This window comes from Sorex fumeus, unplaced genomic scaffold, assembly GCF_029834395.1.
Source record: "Sorex fumeus unplaced genomic scaffold, SorFum_2.1 ptg000037l, whole genome shotgun sequence".
NCBI classification, from domain to species: Eukaryota; Metazoa; Chordata; class Mammalia; order Eulipotyphla; family Soricidae; genus Sorex; species Sorex fumeus.
Genome location: NW_026606094.1, coordinates 7,544,012 through 7,566,783, shown reverse-complemented (window position 1 = coordinate 7,566,783; position 22,772 = coordinate 7,544,012).

Below are 22,772 nucleotides of genomic sequence, written 5' to 3'. Positions count from 1 at the left end.
TTTGGGTCTGACCTTGTGTGGGCCATTCTCTTCTTTACTGATGAAATGAGGTGTCAGATTTTGGAAGGAAGAACATTTGGAACAAAATGCCCAAGGATTTACAGAGGTATTCAGTGTTGGGTTTTAGGCACACTATGTACCAGTGGCATCAATGTTGCTGCCAGTCTCCTCTTTCCTCAGCAAGGGTTCCCACACTCCCTCCCATACAACACCAATTCATCACCTAGCACATTGAGAAATCATTTTTTTAAATTGGGTTGTTGAGTTTTGATTTTTGTTCTAAATTTTGTTGATTCTGTGGTTTTGATGTTTAGCACACCATTGATCCTTTACAAAATCAATGTAATCAAATTGCCTTGACCCCTGCTATTAATATATTGTTGTTTCTCTTTCCCCTGTGATTTTTCCATCTCTACCCTTCTTCATATAGTCTGTGGATAAAGGTGATATAGGCATCCAGTTTTCAAACATTTCACTATTTCATCTAGGAATATCAGATCATATATATGTAAGACCATTCTGTATTGGTTCTTCCTCTGGTTTATTTCATTAACATTGTATCCTCTTTCTCTCCACATTGCAAAAAATGCAGCAGGATTTAATATTTTCTTATGGTTCTATAGTATTCTACTGTATATATCTATATATCTATATCTATCTATATCTATATCTATATCTTTATCTATATATCTATAGCACTGTAGCACTCTCCTCCCATTGTTCATCTGTTTGCTTGAACAGGCCCAGTAATGTCTTTATTATGAGACTTGTTACAGTGTTTGGCATATTGAATATATCATGGGTAGCTTTCCAGGCTTTGCCATGCAGGCAATATACTCCTGGTAGTTTTCCGGGCTCTCCAAGAGGGTGGAGGTATCGAACCCAGGTGGGCCCAGTTGGCTGCATGAAAGGCAAACACCCTACCACTGTGCTATCGCTCCAGCCCGTATATATATATATATATATATATATATATATATATATTAGATGTATATATATATATATATATATATATATCAAAGTCACTGTATCACTGTCATCTCATTTTTTCATTGATTTTCTTAAGCGGGCACTAGTAACCTCTCCAATCATCTCTGTCGAATACTAGTATAGCCCTATGGCGTATTGGGGGCTATTTCAAGGTCAGGGGAATAAGGACTGTTATTTTAATGTTTTTGGCATATCGAATATATCATGTATGACTTACCAGACTCTGCCATACGGGCGGGATACTCTTGGTAGCTTGTCGGGCTCTCTGAGAGGGACAGAGGCTTTTGGGGTGGCCACTAATCATTTTTACATGTGTTTTGAGTCTACCAAATGCAATCTTTTGGTCGACTGGCTTGTTGTAAAAATATGTACTCTGACAAACACACACTTGCCTGCGTCTCCTGGCAGCAACTGGGGTATCTGCATCCTCAGGTTGATCTCCTTGAGATTGATGGAGTGTGCCCAGAGGTTGTTGAGCAGCTGGCAGAGAAGGATAGTATCACAAAGGATCTGTGCCAGTTTGAACACTAATCTAAGTCCCAGGTCACCTGGTATAAGGCAGAGAACACCCCAAAGTATATGAGACACTGTGAGTACTGCCTTCAGGACTCCATGTTTGACAGCGCTGCAAGTCAGTCCAGTCGGGGCAGGCAGCAATGATGCGGCCACCGCTGCTGTTTCTCTGCGCCCCACTGATGCCATTATGTTCTAATCTTGCAAAACAGCCAGCGATGTCCAGCAGGAATCACGTGTGGAGTTCCAGCAGGGATCACGCATAGAATTCTAGCAGGGATCAGTCATAGATTTCCATGCCTGGCGTGCTGAGCACTGTCAAAGGCGAGATGGTGAACTGGGTTTGGAAGTGTGGGAGGGGTTTGGGCAGCATCAGCACCATCTTACCTCCATAATTAAAAGTTAAAAGTGTAGAATCATGCAACAGAAACAACAACAGCAACACATTTCCCCATATTTTACAGATAAACTAGACTTTCACTTGTTGGACAACACAATGTATAGAATGTAGAAGTGAAATTTCACATAGTTTGGTTAGCACTTTTAAATATTGCCTTCTCAGTTTGGTACAGAGGACTTGCAAATTTTTTTGTCTTCTGTCATGTGGCATATGGTTCTCTCATGAACAATAGTCTAAATATTAAAAACTCCACACAGCATGCATCTCCCATCCCGAGCAGTTCCTCTAAACACACTTTACTTAGTGTTCCCTTCTTTATCTCAGCTGCCCTTTCACCCAGCATGTGAGGTCAGCTTCCACGCTGTGCAACAAACCTCCTGGTACTTATCTCTACTATTCTTGAGTGTTAGTCTCTTCCATATATCAATACAATTATTTCATGTCTGTCCCTGTCATTCTGACTCATTTCATTTGACATGATACTTTCATGTTGATCCACTTACTTGCCAATTTCATGACATCATCTTGTCTAACAACTGCAGAAAGTAGACTAAAGACCAAACTCGATGGCCACTCAATACCTCTATTGTTAACCACAACACACAAAATGACAGAGAGCACAAAAGGGAATGTCCCGCCAAAGAGGTTTTGTGCTTTTCGGTGGGAATTTGATTTATAAATGAGGAGAAAGGGCTTATAGACCTATACAGGGCTTTACATCCCCAAAAGAAAGAATACACATTCTTCTCCAGTGCACACGAACATTTTCCAAAATAGACCGTGTACTAAGACACAAAACTTACCTCAACAGAATCAGGAAGATAGAAATAGTATCAACCATCTTTTCAGACCATAATGCACTGAGGATAGAAGTGAATCACACACAGACACGGAGAACCAAATCAAACACCTGGAAATTAAACAACTCAATGCTGAACAACGAGTGGATCAGGAAGGAAGTCAAGGACGAAATCAAAAGATACCTAGAAACAAATGAGAATGAAGACCCAAGTTACCAGAACCTATGGGATACAGCAAAAGCCGTATTAAGGGGAAAAATTATAGCTGTGCAAGCATATCTTAGGTCTGTAGAAAGGATGCACATAAACAACTTGACCTCACAGCTCAAGACCTTAGAAAAGGATCAATAGAAAGAGCCTAAATCATAGAAGGAAAGAGATCATAAAACTTATAGCAGAAATCAATGGCATGGAAACAGGGTTGAATATACTGACATCTCCCCCCAAGCGTACGAGTATCTAATCTTCAATAAGGGGGCAAGAAAAGTGAAGTGAAGCAGTGAAATCCTCTTTAACAAAATGTGCTGGCATCACTGGATGGCTTCATGCAAAAAAGTGGGCTCAGATCTCTGCCTAACTCCATGTACAAAAGTAAGATCAAAGTGGATTAAATACCTCAACAACAGACCAGAATCCATAAGGTACATTGAGAAGTTGGCAAAACCCTCCATGACATAGAAGCTAATGGTGTCTTCAAAGATGTCACACCGCTGGCCAAGCAAGTGAAAACAGAGACAGACAATGGGACTATCTTAAACTAAGAAGCTTCTGCACCTCCAAAGAAACAGTGACGTAATGGGAAAGAATTTTCGCCAAATACACATCTGATAAGGGGTTGATATCAAGGATATACATAGTACTGGTTGAACTCCACAAAAAGAAAACATCCAACCCCATCAAAAATGGGGAGATGAAATGAATAGAAACTTTCACAAAGAAGAAATCCGAATGGCTAAAAGGCACATGAGAAAATGCTCCACATCATTAATCATCAGGGAGATGCAGATCGAAACCACAATGAGATATCATTTCACATCACAGAGACTGGCCCATATCCACAAGAACAAAAGCAACAGGTGCTGGCGTGGATGTGGCAAGAAAGGGACACTCACTGTTTGTGGGAATGCCGACTGGTTCAGCCCTTGTGGAAAACAGAATGGACGATTCTCAAAAAATTAGAAATTGAGGTCCCATTTGATCCAGCAATACCACTCCTGGGAATATATCCCAGAGAGGCAAAACAGTATAGTCGAAGTGACATCTGCACTTGTTTGTTCATTGTAGCACTCTTTACAATAGCCAGAATCTGAAAAAATACCTGAGTGGCCAAGAACTGGTGACTCGTTAAAGAAACTTTGGTATATTTACACAATGGAGTACTATGTAGCTGTTAGAAAAGACGAAGTCATGAAATTTACATACAAGTAGTACTACATGAAAAGTATCATGTTAAATGAAATGTCTCAGAAAGAAAGTGATAGATATAGAAATATTGCATTAGTCTGGAACATAACGTAACAAAATAGGAGACTAACACCCAAGAATGGCAGAGATTAGTACCAGAAATTTTACTCCATGGCTTGGAGGCCAACCACATATGCTAGGGAAAAAGGGAACTCAGATAGAAAAGGGAACATCAAATAAAGGTGTTGGGAGGATCCACCCAGGATGGGAGAAACATGCTGAAATTAGACTATAGAACAATCAGGATTGTCACCCATTGTCTCTTTTGCGAATCACAACAGCCAATAAGAGAGAGAGAACAAAATGGAATGCCCTGCCACAGAGGCAGGGTGGGATAGGGGGGATGGGTGGTGGGAGGGATACTGGGATCGGTGGTGGTGGGAAATGGGCACTGGTGGAGGGATGGGTATTTGATCATTGTATAATTGAAACCCAAGCACAAAACTTTGTAAGTCTGCAACTCTACCTCATGATGTCTCACTAATAAAAATGTTTAAAAAAATTTAAAAAATGTTTGTAAGTGTTTTTGGAACATAAAGAGTTCATTTTAAATTTAATTGGGCCTAGAAAAATAATACTTGGGTAATAAAACATTGATGCCGAACTTAGTGTGGACACCCAATTGGCATAGCGCGCCACAGCCCAGAACTCCTGGACTTAAGCCATCCTCAGGCCTCAGTCTCCCAAGTAGGTGGGACTACAGGCATGCACCACCATGCCCGCTGTGCTGTCGCTCCAGCCCTTTTTATTCATGGCTTTACCATCAATGCCATCACCTTTAAGTAGGTAAGTAAAAGCAGGTTGAAGTGAAACTCCCCCATATATTTCACTCATCTCCTTATGAAACCGTGGTTTATTAAAGGACTAACATATTCAGATAAATCCCTTGGACCTTTAATCAAGAACTAAAGAGACCCTCTTTCATGATTTTGAAGGGAAATTGTCCCAAATGTAGATCTCTGGTCTATGTATAAATCATTTTGGATATTTGTTACTCATATTTGGAGATAAACACATTTGCAAATGACATCCTGATTAACACATAAGTGAATTTTTTTAATTTAATATGAGCAGTCATATAAATACATACACTTGCTTTAGTTCTCAACTTATTAGTTATCCTTTTATGTGAGGTTGAAAATTTTCATGAAATCTATATTTTTATTACATAAATCATTGATGATCAACGTATGATATTCTTGTTTTTGTGCTAGGCAATTTTTTAGAATAATTTCTACTCTGTCATCTTTATAACAATTCTACAAGGTATATCCTATAACTATCATTTGATGATTATAAAACTAAATTGATTTAGGAAGATTAATTTTTTCCATGATCACGTGGATAGGAAAATTTGAGAGTTCTTAAATTCAGACCGTTACTCTCTGATGGAATGGGATGAGAGACACAGAGCCCATAACCTATCAGATATACTGAGTTGAATTTTGAGCCACACCCAATAATGTGGAGAACTTACTCCTGACTCTGTGCATGGATCACTCAGGTGAAGCTTGGGTTCATGTACACTATCGGGGATCAAACCTGGTCAGATGACTGGAAGGCAAGCAACATACCTGTTATATTATCTCTCCTTCTTTCATTGAACTTTCATTGAACTAATATTTTCTGGTCTGAAGTAGTGCACAAAAAAGTCAAGGGAGTCCTATCCTCGCTTATTTTAGGTCTCAATTATGCAATGATTCACTGCCATTAAATAGTAGATAAAATATTTCAGATTTACAGAAAACGTTTGAAATGATTTTGTTTGATAAGGTGAAAGGACAAAATAGTTTTTTCGTTTGTGAATTGGTTTTGTTGTTGCTCTTAATTTTTCATCATGAGGAAATGTTTCACGTGGTGAAACAAATCCTATATATATATTAACTTGTCCATTGATGATCTCAACTTTTTTATTTTTAGGCATCTTGCAACAACATAAGCAATTACATGAACACTGTCCTAAATCCTTACTTACTCAATATCACCCTAAAAGCAAAAAAGTATAGCCAAGTGTTTTCTGAAAAAAAGGAATATGCATAAGGAAAAACTGTAACTCAACTGATTATCTTCACCTGAACCCAGAAAATTATGGGACTGAAATTGGAGATAGTTAAAGATTATAAAGTGATTTGGACCTGAACGAATTTGATGAAAACTTTCAGTGCAGCTGTTATTCCAAGATGGATTGTACAATGTGAGGTTCTAAAGAAAGCTTTGAGTAAATTAAAATATGTCTTCGCTAATATTTGTATTTCACCTTTCTAGAGCCAATGATCTAGATTGTGTTTCTTACTAGGAAAGAAGTCACTTTCTACCTTTTTGTAGGTATCTTATTTTCCTTATTTTACCTGCAATGTTGAATTTCTTTGCCTTAGAATGCTGTTTTGGGATTCTGCAGAGTCAATATTCAATGGAAGTCACCTCCAACAGTCTCTATGGAAACTGCCAGAATGTTGACTACAAAAGAATTACTGACCACTTACACACTGAAAACAACATAAATGAATGATCTATTCCGTTATGTGCTCATGATAATCATTATGGCGAGGCACACCTAGAGGTGTTCAGGTTTTCCTGGCTCTGTGATCAGGGACGATTCCTGTGCTTGAGGAACCCTTTGTGCTATAGGGGATTGGAGCCAGAGTTGGCTGCATAATAGGCAAGTGCCTTAACCCATGTACAAACTCACTGGGCCCGCCGATTATGCTAATGCCTTTTACTATATGTATTATGTTCTGATATCATTTAAAATTTTATATTTGAGTTTAGTAAAGCAAAGTTGAAGAAACCTTAGAATAATTTACTGTGTTTTGATAATCTAGATAAAAGATATTTATATTTGAACTTTACATTTCATTGTGAATCAACACTTACATGTCCCAGACTATATACTTTCTCTGTATCACTGTATCACTATCATCCCATTGCTCATCGATTTCCTTGAGCAGGCACCAGTAATGTCTCCATTGTAAGACTTGTTACTGTTTTTGGCATATTGAATATGCCACAGTGAGCTTACCAGGCTCAGCCGTTTTGGGGAGATACTCTCAGTAACTTGCCTGGCTGTCGAGAGGGGCAGAGGAATTGAACCCAATTTGGTCATGTGCAAGGCAAACACCCTACCCACTGTGCTATCATTCCAGTCCAGACTATGGTTTAATATATAAAAATTTTTAAAAAAACCTATTCTTGGTGACATTCATAGAGAATGTTATACTAGTGACTGTTGAGGTATTGGAACATTGTACACCTGAAGCCCAATCATGAATATCTTTGTAACTTTTTCCTTGAATGCAGCTGACATGGCTGACCAGGTTAATTCCTCCATCCCTCTCAGAGAGCCTGGCATGCTACTGAGAGTATCTCACCTGGAAAGCTACCCATGACATTTTAGATATGCCAAACACAGTAACGACAAATCTAACAATGAATTCGTTACTGTGCTTGCTCGAGCAAATCGATGAACACTGGGAACAGTAGCAGTGATAAAAAATGAAAACAAAAAAATTAACTTGGAGTTCATGCCCAATTCAATCACCTAATCAGTGGGTGGATAAATAGCAGCACTCCTACATTAAAAAAAAAAAAAGAACAGGGGGTATGGTGCCGCCAGCAAATCAATCTGTACCTGTGAGGTGAGCACATCAGCAGCCTGATGGCTACGTCAGACGTTCAGATACCCCAAAATTGCTGCTGTGCCTTTGGCCAGGCCCCAAAAACTTGGAGCAAAGTTTACCAAGAAAGTAAATGGCCAAAAGTCAGGTATGTGGAATACACACCCACAAACCACCTCCGGCTCAGCTATATAATTGGAGGCATGGTCTCTCTGGTTCCTGATTGAACTGCTTAATGGCCATGATCCCAGAGTCTCAGAAATGAATCTCGGAACCCAAAGGCTTTTGGCAGAAATGCGTCCTTTTCCTGCAGTAGGTTACTGGCGCTGGGCCACTCCAGGTGGGAATAGGTTTCATGCCTTGGCCTGTTCCCCCTGGTGGCCTGATGGCGACCATCCTCCAGAGGCCACTGGACAGTCAGGTTTAGGCCTGCAGTGACAAGACACACGGGGCCTCACCACATGGGGGTGGAGCCGACTCTTTCTCCCCATCCCAACGAGACCCCGAGTCGCCACCTACAAACGACCTCTCTGGATCCTGATCAAGCTGACTTATGATACTGGAGACTCAGAAACAAATCTTGAAACCCAGCGGCTTTTGGCAGAAATGCATCTGGACTGCATACAAGGTGGCTGCCTGCTCAGAGCTTATTGGAAAACCAGATATGAGCCTGCAGTGACGGGGGAAACTGCAGCCTCATGGGAAGGGGGGCAGTACCATCTTGTCCTTCACGCCTTACTGAGGTCATGAGTTGCACCCACAAGCGGCTCTCTGGCACGACCATGGCTCCAGAGGCAAAAGGACTTAATCCAGACCCTGGCAGCTTGTGGCAGAAAAGTGAATGGACCATTCATTAAACTACGGCGTCATGCCTTCCCAGGAGGGAAATGGTATTGCTCCCTTCTGCCTTCCCCCCGCCTCCCCCTGGCAGCAAGGTGGCTGCCGCCTCAGAGCTTATTGGAAAGCCACATACGAGCCGACGGTGACGGGGCAACTGCAGTCTCATGGGAAGGGGGGCAGTATCAGCACGTCCTTCATGCCCTACCGAGGTCACGAGTTACCCGTCACGAGCAGCTCTCTGGCACAGCCATAACACCAGACACACAGAAACCAATCTCGTAATCATCTGGCTCTTTGCAGAAATCCAAAATCGTGGCCACCTGACATTATATGATTCTCATAACCAGCTATAGAAAACAAAATATTTCACAATGCCTTTTCAGCAAATTTGATTGTTTGGGGGGGAAATTATAAACAATCACGGTGCATTTTTTTGTCGAAATGATGAACGTAATCAATGTAGAGAAGAGTTAAGTAGAAATCATCTGCATCGCAGGCATGTGGAGGGGTGGGAGGGGTCATATCCTGGGGTTCTTGATGGTGAAAAATGGTTAAGGGAAAGGTGTTTGATCATTGTATGACCGAGATTTAAACCTGAAAGCTTAGTAACTTTTCCCATTGTGATTCAATAAATAAACATAAAAATAAAAAAGTAAGGTGGAGTTCATGCCCAATTCAATCAGCTAATCAGTGGCTGAATAAATAGCAGTACTCCTACAAAAAAAAGGAAAAAACACAAAAAATACCCAATATTCATCTGGCATACGGGTAATTTGGAGGTGAACTATTCAATTTCCGATAGAAGTGGACATGATAGTGATGTAGTGTATTTGAGAAAGTATTATGGTATCATGACCAAGGCTATTATATCAGAACATGTAAACAAGATACCAATTTTTGTCTTTTTTGTTCATACATAGATTAGTTATATTTTCATATTGTTTTAACTCAAATTGTGTTATATCAATCAACTTCAAAACTTTACCATTGTTTTTAGGCCATTCTTGCTTATGCTGAGAGGTTCTCTCTGACTGTGTTCAAGGGATACTCCTGGAATTACTAGGAGAACAAACGCATTGTCAGTATTAGAACTAGGATTTGCTGGATCTAAGGCATGCTTCCAATTTCTATACTGTCACTCATTCCTCAATTTTTAAACTTTTAGAAGATAGTTTCATTTCTTTGATCTATTTTGCATAGATCAATGTTTTCTCATGTTTGAACAACAATTATAGAGATATTTCAAAATATAAACTGAGAGAAAATGAAACAAATCCTTTGATGAAATTTTATTATTCATAATATAATTAAGATGTATAATTATTTTTGAAGTAGTCTGAAGGATCAGTAGTAATTCTTCACACAAGTAAATTCTTTTGTCAAGAAATTGTAATTCTATTAGTAGCTCTGTAGCACTGTCCTCTTGTTGCTCATTGATTTGCTCAAGCAGGCACCAGTAACGTCTCCTTCGTGAGACTTGTAGTTACTGTTTGTGGCATATGAAATACCCCACGGGTAGCTTGCCAGGCTCTGCTGTGTGGGTGGGATACTCTTGGTAGCTTGCTGGGTTCTCTGAGAAGGATGGAGGAATTGAATCCGAATCAGCCGCGTGCAAGGCAAGCACCCTACCCGCTGTGCTATCTCTCAGTCCTATTCTATAAATAACCATTCTATTCTATTAGTAGCCATTATAAATTCCCTATAATACTTCTTGCTTAAAGAAGTGTGAGTATTCTTTTTTATGAAAAGAGAAACAAGTAAGGCAATCCCCAAATAAGAAGATTGACAAGAGAAAGTACTACATGATCACAGAATTTTATTTTACTTTACTCTTAGCTTCACATGGGCTGGAGTAATAATGCAGCAGGTAGGGCGTTGCCTTACATGTGGCTGACCAGGGTTCGATTCCTCCACCCCTCTCAGAGAGCCAGAAAAGCTACCAAGAATATCCCGCCCTTATGACAAAGCCTGGTAAACTACCCATGACAAATTAGATATGCCAAAAACAGTAACAAGTCTCACAATGGGGAACTTACTGGGCCCGCTCAAGGAAATTGATGAACAGCGGGAGGACAGGGGAGAGGGCAGTGCAGTGCTTAGCTTCACATGTATTTATAATCACATAGCACAGCGAGTAGGGCGTTTGCCTTACAAGCGGCCAAATGGCCGACCCGAGTTCGATTCCTCCGCCCCTCTCGGAGAGCCCGACAAGCTACCGAGAGTATTCGATATGCCAGACACAGTAATAACAAAGTCTCCAATGGAGACGTTACTGGGCCCGCTCGAGCAAATCGACGATCAACGGGAGGGCCTTTACTTTACCTTACCTAATCCTCAGCATGACACACAAAGCGGATAATCTTTACTCCCCTAATTATTTTCCATCTGTGATACACCACACAATGTTCTTCGTTTTTTAATGGTTTCTACGTTCATTTCTAACTTGAATCATTTATGTGCAAGTTCTCTAACCAAAAATAATACATCTCTTTTATATCATTGTATTATTGAGAGTTATGGATTACTTCTTATGTTTCCTGATTAATTTGCTACTGGACAGATAATGGCAGGGTTTTTTTGCAATGTCTTGTATATTTGTAAATAATTGTAATGAAATGTAAGCAAGCCCTTCCTTCCATTTTATTTAATGAGAGTAGTTCACTAGAATGAGTATCCAATTGTCTGGACTATGAGACATGACTGTAATGATTTTAATTTCTTTTTAAATATCACCATCATTATAGCTGAGTCTGTGAAAACCTTAGACTAAAAGTTACTTTTAAAATCTAAGTGTAACGCCCCACCGAGGTCGCCAGCTGCCCCCCACGAGCGGCTCTCCGGCACGGCCACGGCCCCGGAGGCACAAGGACTTAGCACAGAGAACCAGCCGCTTGGAGCAGAAAAGCAAATGGACTTGTGTTAAACCGCACCACCAAGCCAGCCCGGAGGGGAAAGGGCGTTGACCGGCCCGCCCGCTCCTCTCTGGAAAGAAAGATGGCGGCCGCACGGGAGCCTTGTGGAAAGCAGGTTTGAGCCGGGGCTGGCAGGAGCGGCAGGGACCTCATGGGAAGGGGGGCTTTGTGGGCCGTCCCCCACGCCCCACCGAGGTCGCCAGCTGCCCCCCACGAGCGGCTCTCCGGCACGGCCATGACTCCAGGGCACAGAAACCAATCTCTTAACTAGCTAACTTTTAATAGAAATTCTTCCAGGGCCAATAAGTAAAATAGCAGAAATTCAAAACCGCGCGGCCGCAATAGCGGCCGCGCGACATCATTTTATTCTTAAACCAAGTTGTAGAAAGCAAATCATTTCACAACGCTGTTTCAGCATGTCTGATTGTGGGGGGTGGGTCGTAAACTCTAAACAATAATTGTGCATCTTCTATGGAAATAATCTATCTAGTCAAAGTAGATAGAGTATTAACTAGAACTCATCTGCCTCACAAGAATTGGGAGGGGTGGGAGGTAGGGGTCTATTGGGGTTCGGGGTTAAAAATGAGTATTGGTAAAGGGAAATGTGTTTGGTATCTACATGACTGAGACCTAAACCCGAAAGCTCTGTAACTTTTCCCACAGTGATTCAATAAATAAATAAATTATTAAAAAAAAAACAATAAAATCTAAGTGTAGTGGCTTGAGTGATAGCACAGCAGGTAGGGCATGCCTTGTATGCAGCTTACTGGGGATAGATTTCCAGAAACCCATATAATCTACAAAGCAACACCAGGAATAATTCCTGAGTGCATGAACCAGGAGTAACCATAATGCAATGCCGGGTGTGACCCAAAAAAGCAAAAAGAATAAAAATTTAAAGGTAATATATAATCAAAATGAATCAATAATTTAATTTTACAACAATATAGAAAACATCACACGTAGTACTATGATCTACATGACTACTTATGCAATTAGTTCAAGGATGTTAGATTCATTCTTCAAATTACATCTGGTTATATTATTTATGATGATCCTGTGATAATTCCTCAGATATGTAAATTTAATAAAGTAGAAGTTTCACTTTAACTCCAGACATCCTGGTCCTCATTGATTTGCTCGAGCGGGCGCCACTAACATCTTTATTATCTCTGTTGCATGCTACTGTTGTCCAATGGTGTCTGCTCATTCTAGGAACACAGAGAGCGTCAAACCGATCGTTCAGGGAACTCACGTAGAAGTCTGACCATCTCATAGGTGGGGGGGGGGCACACAGTCTTTTGACATCCCGTGAAATCTAGTTGGTAACAGTTCTAGTCCAGGGGCTGTCTCCAAATCTCATTACATGTCCAGGCCACTGATTTTTGACATCTTGGAAAATGAGACAGAGTCCCTTATTCTTGACCATTGACAGAGGTCAGAACTCCAGATTCTTTCTCTCATTTGAGTGAAGCGTGATACTCCAAGCAACGCTCTTTCGATTCCTCTTTGGGAGACCCAAATAGAGTTCTCATCCTGTTTTCAAGGGCCCAAGTCATTGAGGTGTATGTTAATGCAGGAAGAACAGTGGAACGAAGAGATGTGCCCAGTTCCAGAGGTTCTTCGTCCTCTTACCTATCTCCTCGATGCTCTTGAAGGCATTCCAAGCCACTCTCTTCCTCCTGCACAACTCAGGTGCCAGGTGATTTGTCATGTTGACTTCTCAACTTAGGTACACATAACTGTTACATTCCGAGATGGTGGTTCCATTGAGAGCAAATGGAACAAGACTGTTTCTCATAATCATTGTCTTCCTGAGATTCAACTTTAGTCTGACCTTTTCATACTTGTGGTCGAAGTCAGCATTTGTGCCGCTTGACTAATATTTGGTGTTATTAGAATGATATCATCAGCAAAGTGGAGGTAGTGAAGTTCCCGACTATCTTCACTCCCATTCCTTTCCATACCAGTTGTTGCATGACGTTCTCAAGGTGACACTGAGGATTTTCAGTGAAATGGTATCACACTGCCAAACCCCTCTCTTGACATGGATGATCACTTCTTTCTAGAACATTGGATCCTGGTAGTGAACCCATAATATAGCTCACGGACTATCCTGATGTATTTAGTTTGAATGCCCTGATTGGCTAGGGCTTCAATGACCACTTCTGTCTCAACAGATTCAAAGGCCATCTTTAAATCAATGAACGTTAGACAGAGCAGCATCTGGAACTCCCGAGAAACCTCAATGAGCTTGATTATCATGGGGATATGGTCTATCCTGCTGAATTCTTTGCAGAATCCAGCTTGCTCGCATGGTTGTTCTTCATCTACTGTTCTGCCAATCCTATTCAAGATGTCTTGAGTGAACAGCTTGTAGATGATAGACAATAGGCAGAACGGGCAATAGTTTCCAATGTCGTGGATATTTTCCTTCTTGTACAGTAGCACAGTCCTGTTGATTTTCCACTGAGACGGAACCTGTTTGTTTCTTTACTGATGAAATGGCATGTCAGATTGTGGAACGGAGAATGTTGGGAATGACATATCCATCCTGTGGAATTTGGTATGTGGGCAGGTGAATGTGGCTATCAAAGAGATCTGAGTAGAAATCATGGATAATCTCCATTGCCCTTCTGGAACCTGTGATAGATCCATCAGGACGTCAGAGGGCAGTCATTTTTGACTTGTAGTTGGTGAAGGACAGGTGGGCATTGTGAAAACTTTTCTTGGCATCTGCCACATCAACCAGCACTGCTGCTCTTCTCTCTTTGAGGTATTCCTTTATTACTTCTCTGCACTGCTTTGCAAGCTTGGACATTCGCTTGTGGTTTCCTATGGCATGCGCCAAGCCACGTTAGCAAATAAGCTCAAAAGGTTTGAAGACAGGCATTTTTTGTGGCTATCTCTCTCTTGTCATTCCTCGCACAATCATGGAGGTGCTGAACCAGTCGATCGAATTGCACGTCAGTGTTGTCAATGATGGCATCTTCCCATGTTGTCACAATAGTGTGAAAGAGCTCCCAGTGGGTGTTCGTTCTTGGAGTTCCCTTCTTCAACTTTGCAGCCCTTTCTCCCCACTCTGTGAAGCAGAGCTCTTTGGTACTATTGTGCAACATGGGAAGATGCCATCACTGACAACATTGACGAGGAATATGATCGACTGGTTCAGCACCTCCATGATTGTGCAAGGAATGCCAAGAGGGAGCTAGCCACATAAAAATGCCTGCTTCCAAAACTCTTGAGCTTATTCACCAACGTGGTTTGGCACAACCCTCGGGCAACTGTAGGCAAACGTCCGAGCTCGCAAAGCAGTGCCGAGATGCCATAAAGGAAGACCTCAAAAACAGAAAACAGCGGTTCTGCTAGATGCCGCAGAAGCCAGGAAAAGCATTTTAAATTCCCGCCTGTCCTTCACCAACTACAAGACCAAGATGACTGCACTCTGATGTCCTGATGGATCTATCACATCTTCCAGAAGGGCAATGGGGAAGATTTTCCATGACTTCTACTCAGATCTCTTTGATAGCCACGTCCACCTGCCCACATACCAAATTCAAATTAATATCATACTAAAAAGACTAAATATGTTTATAAACTCCACACTAATTTGAACTTGCACTTTTGTTTATTTTCATTTGATTCCTTTTAGCAATTTCTAATTCTTTAAATGTGAGGTCTGATTCTGAATTAATTTTTTGCAAGTGGCTAATTAGTTTTCCCAGCACGACTTTTTGAAGAGGCCTTAATTTATCCAGTTTATATACCTATAACCATAAATAAGATTACATAATCACATATATTCTGGGGCAAATGTATTTGAGCTCTTGATTTCATTGCATTAGTCTGAGAATCTCTAGCACAGTACCATGCAGTTTTGAATACAATAGCTTTGTAATATAATTTTCTAGAGGGGGAAGTTAGAGTCATATCATTTTTACACAAAATAACTTATGCTATTCTGAAATCTTATTACCCTATGTAAAGTTTAACAGCTTTTGTCTCTTAAACATACCTTGGGTCTGTATTGAATCTCTATAATCTCTATAATGCTATGTGTACCATGGCCATTAGCACAATACAAATCTCTCTTATCAAGAACAAAGAATGAGTATCCATTTCTTTGAGTCCTCTTACTTGTTTTATTTGTGATATAATTTTATTTGCATAAATTCTTAATCTCTTTTGTAAAGCTGGTTTCAAGATAATTGATTTTTTTAGAGATGACGTGACGTCATCCACCCAGATGTAACTCCTCTTCCCAGATCCCCCATCTTCCCATTGGTAGACATTACACCCACCAACTGCCTCTGGCGACATGTAATCCCATCAACAGCCAGTACCCAAAGAATATAAGACCCAGCTACCGTACATCTTACTCTCCAGATCTTACTCTGGAGAAGCTGGCAGGCTACTGAAAGTATCCTGGCAACATAGCAGAGTCTGGCAAACTCCCCGTGATGTATTCGATATGCCAAAACCCAGTAACAATGATGGGTCTTATTCTCCTGACCCTGAAAGAGCCTCGAATGTGGCACATTCTAAAGTCTCAGGGCTAAGACAAATGAGATATTACTGGTGCCTGCTCTAGGAAATCGATGAACAGCTGGATGACAGTGATACAGTATTAGAGTGATGTGACAGGAATTACTTGATTTGTTTTTTCTCTCTTCTACTTTTTTATTTGCAAACCCAAATGCCATGCATTTATCTGCTTTTTTTCCCTCTGCAACTAGTGGAGAGTTTGTGATTTCTAGGATTTTTAAACTTTTTTATTACTTTTCTAAGGATAGAATAAGAGCTATAATTAAAGAAATCATTATAACAAACATCTTTGATTTGTGTATCGAATGCACTCAGATTAAAGAAGTACAAAACATTGCATCCATAACATCTAGATGTCTCCCTTCATTTGGAGTCACAAAGGGTCTCATAAGCTGGCTACTGTAATATGTATTTAAAAAATCTAAAATTCACATTATACTTTCCATCCTACTCAAACCCCCATTTTGTGGCCTTCTACAACTTCCTATTCAATATTCAAGACATCACACATATAGCTTCTTTCATAACACCCAAATCTTTTTCTGTCACTCTTTTTGTATCTTGCCCACATGGCAAAACCTGGCAAGCTACCCATGACATATTCGATATGCCAAACACAGTAACAAGTCTCACAATAGAGAGTTACAGGGCCCGCTCGAGCAAATCGATAAACAACGGGAGAACAGTGACAGTGACAGTGATAGTGGAATCTTAAGCACTGTCTTGAATATAGATATAGATGTCTTATTTGTATTAAAGATCATTCTGTGCTCATACACTGTGTTGTGATTTTTCACTTTCAGAGTCTGTTTTTGTACACGCAGGAAACTCACTAATATCAAGAAGCATCTAGTTATGTTTGAATGATTTTTGATCATAACTTAGCCTAGCAGAAAATAAAGAAGCAGTAAATTCTTTTCGAATTATTTTTATTTCCTAAGTATCTCTTATTTCCTAAGTATCTCTTTTCGAATTATTTTTATTTCCTAAGTATCTCTTAGGAAATAAAAAGGGATCTTTTATAAACATGGTTTTCAAATTTTATAATTGAATACTGAAAGACATTAGGATATATAAGAATTAATAACACTACTATTTTGCAATAGGTATGTACACTAAGTAAGGAACAGTCGAAGTGAGGGTCACATTGTGTATGTTTTGTAGACCTCAGTGTCATGGCAGAGTTTTTTTAGTGGTAAGACTGTGTGCGGATCCCAAGCCTTCAAGAGATTGATGTCAAATGTCACCTACACAAATATTTGATACAGACTTATAGAGCTCAAGAACTCACCTGCTCTCACTCTGACTGAGTCAATGTCCTCATCTGAATTGATGAGCTATGTCAGTCGTGCTGTTGCCAATGGAGTTGATATGGTTTTGAAATATGAGTCCAAGGAATTGGACTGTAATTTTCTTTACCTGATGGAAAGAAGTTGAGTAACATTTGTTAGATAGGACAATACATATGCCTGTTTCATGGAGATCTTACTAGGATTAAATCAGTTGAGTGACTGAGAAGAAAATGACTTTTGGAAATGAGGGATAAAACAAGCACATGACTATTGACTTTCCTACTTAGTTAAGATCAGGTACTTGCAAAAACTTTTGTCCTCTGTGTCATGCCACATATGTTTCTATCATGAATAGAAACATCGAGGTATTGATAACTCCATGCATCTCCCACTTTTTCTTATAGTGTTTGGAGAAAGGCATCCTACAAGTTTGCATTTCATTTCATGGTCTGAATATAAGTATCATAGAATGTTGAATCAGTAGGAGATAAAATACTCCTAGTAATAATTCCTCTCCATCATATTATAAGTTTTATCTTAAATTTCGTTACAGATTTTGTCTCTTGAGTTAAACAATTTCTTATTCTAAGATATTAATTTTTGAGACATATATTGTGAATAAATATCAGTTGATGTATTTTTCTGCTCCTGATCAAAATAGGATATGTAAGTTAAACATCATGATGACATCTTGAATTATTTGAACTAAATACATAAAAAATTATGAAAGACCAAAAATTTTGAAATGTATCAACCATTGTGAAAAAATATTTAATCCCCCTAATGGCCAAATTGTTAGGACAGCACAAAATTTGTGGAGCGTAATTTACTGCATAATTCAAACAAATTAAAAATTTGAGTTCAATTTTGAAGAAAATTTCAGTTAGTTGAATAATAAAGATTAAAACTAAAGAAAAAATTACATTACCTGTAAGTAAACTAAGATTCAAATATTCAAACTTCCTTCTGAAAATAAACCAAGTTTTTTAATTTCATTTGTATATTGTCCTGATCTGTCTAGTAAAGGTGCGTTATAAAGAGAAATTTCCTTAAAATAATTTAGAACTGGTTTTATTTTAGCTTTGATCACGTGATAAATATTAAATTGCTTTGTGATATTTTTATTTTCACTTGACAATTCTGAGCAATTTTCTTAAACCCAGAGTCGTGCTGTGATGGAATTGTCACAAATTTTTATTTTTTGTTTTCTTTTTGGGTCACACCCGGTGATGCTCAGGGGTTACTCCTGGCTCTGCGCTCAGGAATTACCCCTGGTAGTGCTCAGGGGAAAATATGGGATGCTGGGAATCGAACCTGGGTTATCTGCGTGCAGGGCTAATGCCCTACCTACTGTGCTCTTGCTTCAGCCCCAACAGATTAGATATCAATAGGTGTTCAGGACAGGGATTTGAACCTCTATTTTATTTAGTGATGGTGAGCAAACATCCAGTTGGCTCTCCAGGAGTCCAAAACATCAGTTACCGTTTCCTTAATGTCCTTGAAGAATGATATATTGGACAATCACCACATTTAGGGTTATATACAAAAATATGTACTGAGTTAGAGAAGCCTATCTTTTTTGTAAAGTTAACAACACATTATCAATAACATAGTTTATTTTCTCATGCTCTCCTTGTCCTAGGACTCCTGAATCTCTCCTTCACGTGCTTGGCTTCTTATACCCTGTTTTAGCTGAAGGATACAAAGGCCATTTTACCTTACTTTAAAACAAATATAAAAAAAAATTTTTGCTTGTTTATGAAGAATTTTTTTTCTAATCCAATTGATGGTGACTTTTTATTTTAGGCAGGTGAAACAGGCGTATGGGAGGTTTTCAACAACAGTAAGTGGACCTAGAACTCATACACACACACACACACACACACACACACACACACACACACACTAGAAAACTTCACAACTGTAAGAAAGTTTAAATACATTCAATTCTTTGCAACACAGAGAAAATAAAATTATCAAGTTTAATGCCATTAACAGAAAGAGAAAGATAAATTCAGAATTGTCTCATTTATATGTGATATATTGAATATATGAATTAAATGGTGTACAGTTTGAAAACATGGGGGGAGATGCGTACATCACTTTAGTCCCAGAATATACACAGAAGGGCGGAGATGTGAAGAAAGCTTGGGAAAAAAGAAAAGACAAACTGTAAACTATGGGTAGCATGGGTCAAGAGAATTAGAGTACATCGTGTTTTAAAGGAATGGTGTAGGTAAAAGTCCAAACCACAGCGTCAACAAAAATTAAAAAGAAGGTTCAAAATTCTGTAAACCAATTTACAAACGTGCTTTTCAAGGAGTCAAGCTGCGAATATGGAGTGACTGGTTGGGGTCTGAGTACCCAAGAGAGGGAAGAAGACACTGGTGATGCAATTGGTACTGGCACCTAGTATGTCTTAAATCCAACTATGAATATCATTGCATATCCTGACGCAGTAATAAAATGACAAACATAATAATGTGTAGATAGCAAAAAGAAAAGAACTATGTGAGTTTGTGCATGAGGTGGGAGAAGTGTGAGAAGAGGCAATGAGAAGTGAAAGGGGCAGGGTTCAAGGGGATTCAGGAGCATCAGTGGCATAAAGGAATGAGCTATCTAAATACTTGAATCAATCAATGTGATTGATTCAATCACAGAGTCAACAATTTTGTATTCATAGACCAGGACTTTAACAACCAAGTTTAAAAAGGTCATTGTCACTTTGCTACCTGCAGCTGAAGGGTGGGGAGGAAGTTTACAATCGGTAGATGCTTGACACCAGTGGTGCGATTGATGTGAGAAAATTGTATGTCTAAAGATCATCTATGAATATCTTTGTAAATTATAGCATTTTAATTAAGTTAATTTTGAAAATATAGCTTACGTATAAGAATAAAAATCTATCATCTCTCCTAAACTATGACTATCAATGAATTACTTCAATGTATAAAACATTTTATTGATTAAGGTGTTTTATAATTGTCAATTTTAAAATGTAACTGTAAATTAGAGATTATTAAAAGCAAGTAAAGCAAAGAAAGTTAGATAAAATATTTTCTTTGATAAAAACTTGTCATTATGAAGATAAAACCTAATAGACCCACACTACAGAAAACATTGGACTAATTTAAATTACTTAAATTTGTGAATACATCTATTAAACTTGAAGGCAGGGAATGGGCTTAGTATCATTGGTTGAGCAATGGGGTCATGGAGTGATAGATTAAAGTTGGGAACATTATTTTAAGTAACATTGTAAGTCATACTGTCTAAATGAAAAATTGTTTTTAAACTCTGAAATCGATGTATGACACCTTCTTCATATCATAGCATACATGACTACATATATCAGCAGTTGATTTTCCCAATTTTGTGTGATTGCTTTCAGTGCTTTTGCCTTCTCTGAGTATTAAGTTGGTGAGTCTCTGTGGCACTCGCATTTTGTCATCACTGTCCTAGTTCTTAGCTGACCATCATCCTGGAATTCAGTTCCTGTTTCTCTTGTCTCAGATGATTATAAAAGGGCACTCTTGGTTACCTCTGTTCTTGGTGAGGCAACAGATGATCTGCCCGTACTTTTCATCTGCAAGCGTGAATGTGTTCAGGTTTTTATTAACTGGTACTTGGGTAAGAAAATCTACAAATATTTGGCATACTTCAAAGAGTGAAAAAAACTTTATAGAGTAAACTTTTTCTCTTTTAATTTAGCATGTCTCATATATTTTAACACTTATATACTAATTGCATTGTTTGTTTTATAAAAGATAATAATTATTAATGATTGTTGATATCTTGTAGATATGTTCAATATACCACTACTCAGAGTATCTCAATTTGAGCTTCATACTACGATATTTATTTTTTATGATTTTTAGTAAGCATTTTTCTCTTTTCTTATGAACAGAATTCCGTATGATCAAAGTAACCTTTATCTACCATGTAATGTAAAAATACCAAATTCTAAAGTATTTCTTTCCTCTACTAGTTCTGAAACTTATTTGTTTCTCTCACCTATGATGTCAGCTACCAATCAAAGACAGAAAATTGCATTTAAGTATCTTTGATAAAGAAAGATTTTTTCAATTTGAAAGAAAACAATTTAAATATTAAGTTTTGATGTTTTCTTCTTCATGAAGTTATTCATTAAGATGAAAGGGACAAGCCAATGAAGGATTCAAGTAGTCTGATCTGCTGATGAAGTCATGACACTTGAAGACTTGTTCATGGAGATTTGCTATCAATGTGTCCTGTATGGGAATATATGATATTTAAGAGGCACGGTTCCATGACTGATCTGAATCCAGTGTAGTGGGATTTTATATTGTTCCATGTCTATCTGAATATTTCTTTAATGGACCATACAGCTGTTAATTTTAAAAAATCTGTAGAAAATTTTTATTCCTAATAGGACTGTGGACTATTCAACAAACTTGGCTATCCATCTCTCAATTTTTTCATTCCTGGTATTTACTATGTTCCAGGCATGAAGGAAAAGTGAATTTTAGTTCACCCTCTTACATACTCTGAGTTAAGTTTATGAGCACATAGAGAAATAGAGTTATATTTAGTTGAATTCATAATCTTTATTAAGTTTCGATGTACAAAGAAATCTGTTTGTTTTGTTTTGGGGTCATACCCATTATTGTTCAATTCATACTCCTGTCTTTGCACTCTGGAATCATTTCTGCTCCTCTCAGTGATAGTCATCTGAGAAAAGACCCTCAGTTTACCACATGCAACACAAAAGGATATTATCATATGTGATCTTTCTTAGGCTTCATAAAGTAGACTTTTAAAAAAAATTAACCTAAAACTGTGTACTAGGAGCATATATAAACATATATGTCTAAATGTACATATATATATGACAAATTATAAGTATATAAGACAAAAGACCATAAGAGGCTGAAGCTTCTAGAGAAATTAAAATGAAAAAAAATCACCAGAAAAGTCATGAGGAAATATAAAAGAAGAGATGCTTTTTCAGAACACCTTCATATGCATTTTTCACAGTTTTTCAAACTTATACTGCTTTACTGAAATGTCACAGCAGATATAAGATATTGTCATTTTATTGTCCAAATACTATAGTAACTTAATATGCCCAATAAATAAATTCTAGAAATAATTAAATAGTTTGAGAAACTTGATTTTGATCTTATATCGAGGAAGCCAAGAGCAATCTACTAGTGTTAAGAAAAATTAGTGACTTTCGTAGTTTTAGGTATTTGTGGATACTAAGTTCGGGAGTTATCAGAAAAATAGAAATATTTTTTGATAAGATAACATATGTTAAAAATTTAATAATTACTCTAGGCCCTTAATTAGTAATCTTCTCTTTGGATATAAATCCAACTGTATAAAGACAAATGCTCACATAGGAAATGAATTGATTTATT